Source organism: Limulus polyphemus, unplaced genomic scaffold (genome assembly GCF_000517525.1).
Source record: "Limulus polyphemus unplaced genomic scaffold, Limulus_polyphemus-2.1.2 Scaffold3824, whole genome shotgun sequence".
NCBI lineage: Eukaryota > Metazoa > Arthropoda > Merostomata > Xiphosura > Limulidae > Limulus > Limulus polyphemus.
The window spans coordinates 27,772-33,982 of NW_013669434.1; positions in this window are offsets into that span (position 1 = coordinate 27,772).

A 6,211-nucleotide genomic window follows, 5' to 3' on the forward strand; every position below is an offset into this window, starting at 1 on the left:
GTTCGTTGTTATAGCGTTTGTTTTAGCGCGATTGTTGAAATTAAGTGTATCGTAAAGTTATATTCGGAAAGAATAAACCAGTTCTATTAAGTAAGGACTTGTGTCTCTAAAGTTTCGTCAGAACGAATTTACGGAAAATCAATTAACGAACGGAGACGTAACAATATATATAACAATAGACCTACCTAAGTTCCTACTAATGATCTTGGCGGTATAGTGTTATTAGACATGTTAACATAAGCTGGTCCAAAGGTTTTTTCCAAACATAAAACTCGATAAGTGTATAACTTACTATAATAGATAATGTACAGTTATAAAGTTTTTATCTTTTGTTAGCTCGACCAATTTATATTCTGCTAGTAAGGATGAAAGTTAAAGTTCCCTAATTTTAAAGATATAAGGAAAAATGTGTTTTTCTATTTAAAAGTGTTTCAAACAAGTCTTCATTAAATGCTGATCAATTATGTTTGATTTACACATCCATCTTATGAATAAATAATTGTCTGGTGTATCGAGCAGAGCATGGCCTTAAAGCTTGTGTGACCAGATTGTAATCTGAGGATTCGTGTTTTTTTTTATCTATTCCCACTAAAACCTGCTCTACACCTTGACGCTGTGAATGCACTACAAGAGCGACGGTTGACTCCCACTATTTAATCAGATATAAGTTAGCGGTGGTTACTGTTGACTAGCTGCCTTCCTTCTTATGTATCAGTAACTTGGATATCGCTATGTGCAGATAGTCTTTATACACCTTTGTGCAAAATTCTGAAACACATAAAGATTGAGATATCTAAATCTGAAGAAGAGGAACCCACTATGAGACAAATAAAGTTTAGAAATGATTTGAATGGATAACGATGGAAACATTATTTCCAAGCATATTGCGTTATAAATATGTATATGACACTTTTGCTGAATTCACTTCTACCAAGTTTACACCATCTTTCTTTGAAAACAAATATTCCATTCAGCTCAACATTAAATTTAGCATCGATCACGAAACAAACAATTACCATTTCTTAACCTCAACATTATTAGATCTTACACACAATTCAAAGCCAAATGTTCCAGGACTAAATAAAACTTAGCAAAATGGCACAATACCATTGCGCATAAGATAATGTGTCATAGCTGCCAAAATTCTACATCGGGGTGTAGTAAATTTCAGATGAACTGATTTCCCTCCAATGATAACACCAGATTCGATAAGGAAATAAGAAAAGTAGTCTATATTTGATAATTCGAGTAAGTTTTAATTTGCATGAAAAATAAACAGACTGGACACAGTTGATGGACAGCGAAAACAATATATTTATACACAACAACAAAAAAAACTCGTTGTACCTGTGTAGACGTAGCAAATTGATGATCGCCTCTACTGGTCTGAATCAGTGAAAAGCTCATCAGCTTTCCATTCCCCAAGATAAGTCTTTACCAAACTAGTCACGATGAAAATGTAAGTGGAAAATAACTCGGACTACTTTTTAAAATTACTTTTATATTTTATTTATACCACAGGTCCTGTAATTGGCTTTTTGTAGCTATGAACCATTAGTTACTGTATGTAGTCAAACTTATTTGCCAAATCTGTAACACAAATTTTGAATAACTGTTAAGATATTTCACACACACGAACATTTAAAGAACAATGGTGCCATGCTTCTCTACAACATAATCAATTCCATAACTATATAGGTTTGCTAAGTTATGTTTACAGTTAACATGTCAACTCCTTTGTCATTTAACAAACTGCATGCGATGATTAAAAAAGAACCCTTCAGAGGATCAATGGCAAAATCATGAATTTACAATGCTAATGTCCAGGGTTCGATTCCCTGTGCTAGACATAGACATGAGCAAATATTCCATTGTGTTATTTCGGGCTAAAAAAATAAACAAAAAAAGAATAGAGAACTTTTTTTCTCAAAACACGTTATTCCAGAAATTATTACTTTCTTTCAAAATTTAACATAACTTTTACTAAGTTGGCTAATGGTTATGTAATTTCTTGGCCTGTTGGCTAAGGCACTTTACTCGCATTCTGAGGGTTGCATGCTTGAATCCTCGTCTGCGAATATGCTCGCCTTTTCAGCTGTGATGATCAATCCTACAATTTGTTAATAAAAGATAGCCCAAGAGCTGGCAGTGGGTGGTGTTGGCTAACTACATTTCCTCTAGTCTATTACTGCTAAATTAGGAATGGCTAGAGCAGACAGTGCTCATGTAGCTTTGCGTGAAATTCAAAACAAACCAAACCAAAATATAACTGTCAACTGAATATCAGCTTTTTTATAGCTATATTAATATGAGGTAAACATTTCAACTGCTTGAGAAATATGAAGTAGTCTTCTTCTTGTTGTTGTTTTCAAAACTTTCACATTGGATGAGTCCACAAGGTACTTCTTTCGTCTTTGATCAGTGATGAAAGTAACAGAGAGTTCTGTCGTATATTAGTAGCCTCCCCAAACACAATAAACAAGAAAAACACCATAATGTTTTTTTTTTTGCTAAGTTATTTTGTTCTTGTTTCTGAATCCTTTAAAATTGGAAGCACTTAAAATTGAATTTTAATGACGAACATAGTAGTCTTAGAAAACTTACAGTCGCTTGAATGGGTGAGAAAGAAAAACTATTAAAAAGTTTGACAAGATTTTGTCATCATTAGGTATAAATAGTTTACCTAGATACAAGAATGTGTATATAGTATAAAACAAAGACGTCACATGACTGGCGATTGCTTAATTAAGCTTAGGAAAGGTATCTTGGCACTCTGGGGTGCTGGATTAGAGTAGAGCTGTTGTGTTCAATTAAAATTGCCTCTTCGATTTTACGTTCGTTGGTGTTTGTTTCTTTGTTTAAAACTACAGTATTTTAAACTTATATAATATACTTTTTAATTGCAATGGTTGTACATTTGGGAACTTTCTCCTCTGATATGTAGTTATATTATATGTTTTTATCTCCTTACAATATCAAGTTTATTTACTTTGTGTGTAGTTTTAGCATAAAAAACATGGTCCAGAAAATCGTTGAGATTACCTTGTTCTTGTTGCTTTGTTCTCAGTAGATGATGTCAATTATGCCTGAGAGGCTATTGTAGTAACATATAGCACCCGGATTGAAAGTATTAGCGACTGTAGTATCCTTTGCTGGCCGAATTGGTAATGCCTGGATGCTACAACTGACCAACGTGTGAGAGAATAAAGGTCGCAAGATGATGCTGTTAAATAAGCAATAATCTAAAGCTTCTGCTTTCTGGTTTGGAGAAGCATATGTTTCTAGTTATTTTGTAAAATAGAGTTCACCACAAGCACGATATGTTTATTCCCTCAGTTGCTAAGTGGTGGAGAACTAAGCACAATGACAGTAACTCTCTCAAGTGGTGCTCCAACACAATACTGCTGTAGTTAGCTGTGCTGTTTTCTCTGTGTATTTTTCCACCCACAGCAGAGTTAACATGTTTTACGCCAATTCTTCACAAATCCCTGGTACCCGACCTAGTAGAAGCAAAGTATTACTCACTCCAATGTCTTCTTAACACCCAAGTGACCAGTCATTGGAAGTTTGGGGAGATAACAAAATATTTCTGAATGTAGAAGCTGTGGAAGTACCAGCTGTAGTCGTTACTTCTGTAAACTAGTATCTTCCAATTTCAGACATATCAAGCCTTCTTGTAAGAATAACGAATCACGCTTGTGACACCTATGTTGTAAAACATTTTTCTTTCATTGGGCAGGTACTTTTATGTTACTGGTGATAGTAATTTGAAGTCTACTGCATGTAACGATAACAAATTAGTTTAATTCCTCCTTAGTGTTTTTACAAGTATTTTTCAATTGTGTATTATCATAATTTGTAGACCTAAATTTGCAAATGACGTTCAAACGGAAATACCTCGCTAATGATACTACAACTAACGTAAAAATAAACTTACTTGTATAATGTCACGGCTAATCGATCGAATAACTAAATACACGTGAGAACTAACATGTACTGACCGAAACATTTCACTGAGTGGCTGGTAATAAAAGCAACAAGCTCAATGCTTCAATACTAGCTCATTAATTGACTATGCCACTCGTATTTACATCTAATGTTTCATTTTTAGATATTTTTAAAGTCACAATACACTCTTGTGATGTATCTAGAACATTCTAGGTATTCTAGACCTTCTTTTTTTGTCATATATCTTCTAGCTAACTTCTAAATGGAAAATTCAAGATATAGTTTACAACTAAGAAATTGATTTGTTTACTTGTTTGAAGTTAAGCACAAAGCTACACAAAGGGCTATCTATGCTCTGTCCACCAAGGGTATCGAAACCCAGTTTCTAGCGTTGTAAGTCCGCAGACATACCGCTGTGCCACTGGTGGGGGGGCTAAGAAATTGAATTCAGTCTTGAGAAATGGAGGTAGTTATAATTTTTGATTTGTTTTGAATTTTGCGCTAGCTGTTCCTAATTTAGCAGTGATAGACTAAAGGGAAGGCAGCTAATAAACACAGCCTACCACCTACTCTTGGCCTACTTTTTCACCAATGAATAGTGGAATAGTAGTTATAACTTTATAACTCCCCCACAGTCATATTAAAGCTGTTGTTTTTAACATAATACATGAATCAATTGACTATTGCAACTTAAAATACGAGTTCTTACATAAATAAAAAGTAACTGCACCATCTTTACTATAATTGCATTTCTTTAACAAATGGAACAATAAGAACAAAAGATATGTGACAAATTTATTTTATGTATAGATTAGAGGAATCCCATAGAACATTAAATAAATTAACTTTCAAAACACATATATAGGAAGATGAAAATAAGAAAAACACAAACTATGACGTTTTGAAACGTTCACTTGTCATAATTAAATACGACGTATGAATTAGAAGTGTGCATAATAATAATATTCCAATCACACTATATTCATGATATCCATTGCCGATGATACTGTTACGTCTCCGTTCGTTAGTTAATTTTCCGTAACTTCGTTCCGACGAAACTTTAGCGACACAAGTTCTTTCTTAAATAAAACTGGTTTATTCTTTCTAAATATAACTTTGCGATACACTTAATTTCAACAGTCGCGCTATAACAAACGCTATAATTCTCAACGAACGTCTCACGTGCTCAACTTCAACAATACTCAGTTCAATTACACACTCTCTGACTGCAGTTCAATTACGCATTGCCACGTCTCGTTGTGACCGTCTTATATATACAAGACTAACACATATCTAGTAAACGCTAGGACATTCATGAAGGAACAGGAAATTTCTAGAAGGAGGTGGCGTGATACTAGTCACGTGACCTCGCTGACGCAACACTGCCCCCTCCTTAGTATTGTTCGTCCCGAACAATAGCCACTTAAATTAAACCAATGATAATTAACAATAACTTAATTAAATGTACAGAATTACAAACACAAAATTACAATTCATCTCGTTGGCTTCTGCTTCATCAGGAAATGTTCTATCGTCGATAACAGTCACATCAGTGGTTGTAACTTCATCAAGAGCTTCAACGTTTCCCTTCTCAAAACTGAGTAGAGTTTCTTCTTCAACAATGGTTTTTCAGGTGACACTTCTTCAACATTTGTTCTGTTATTCACTTCGTCCCAACTGAAATGTCCTGGACTGTGATAACGCCAAAGCCTGTTGGCATGCACCACTTTTGGCTAACCTCGCCGACCAAATTTTATCCGGCAAGTCACGTCTGAGAGACGATCCACTATGTTATATGGGCCTTCCCATGGAGAAGACAACTTAGGAGACTTCCCTTTGGTCTTCCTGGGATTATACAACCACACCTTGTCTCCTGGTTCAAAGCTGACTTCAGTAGATCTCTTATCATAAGATAACTTTATCGAATCAGCAGACGTTTTCAAGTTTGAATGCACTTGATGGTGAATATCATCCATCCTTTCTGATAACACTTTCACGAACTCTGACACATTGTCAGGCAACTCTTCATAAGGTGGGCATCCTGTTAACAGATCCACAGGAAACCAAAGTTTCCGACCAAACATCAACTTTGCTGGAGTGTATCCAGTGGTTTCATGCTCTGCTGTCCTATAGGCCATCAACAGTGGGGGGAGTAAGACATCCCAGTCATCTTGGCATCTATTACAAAACTTTGCCAATTCCTGTCCCAGTGTCCAGTTGTACTTTCCCACCATCCCATCAGACTGTGGGTGCAGTGGCGTTG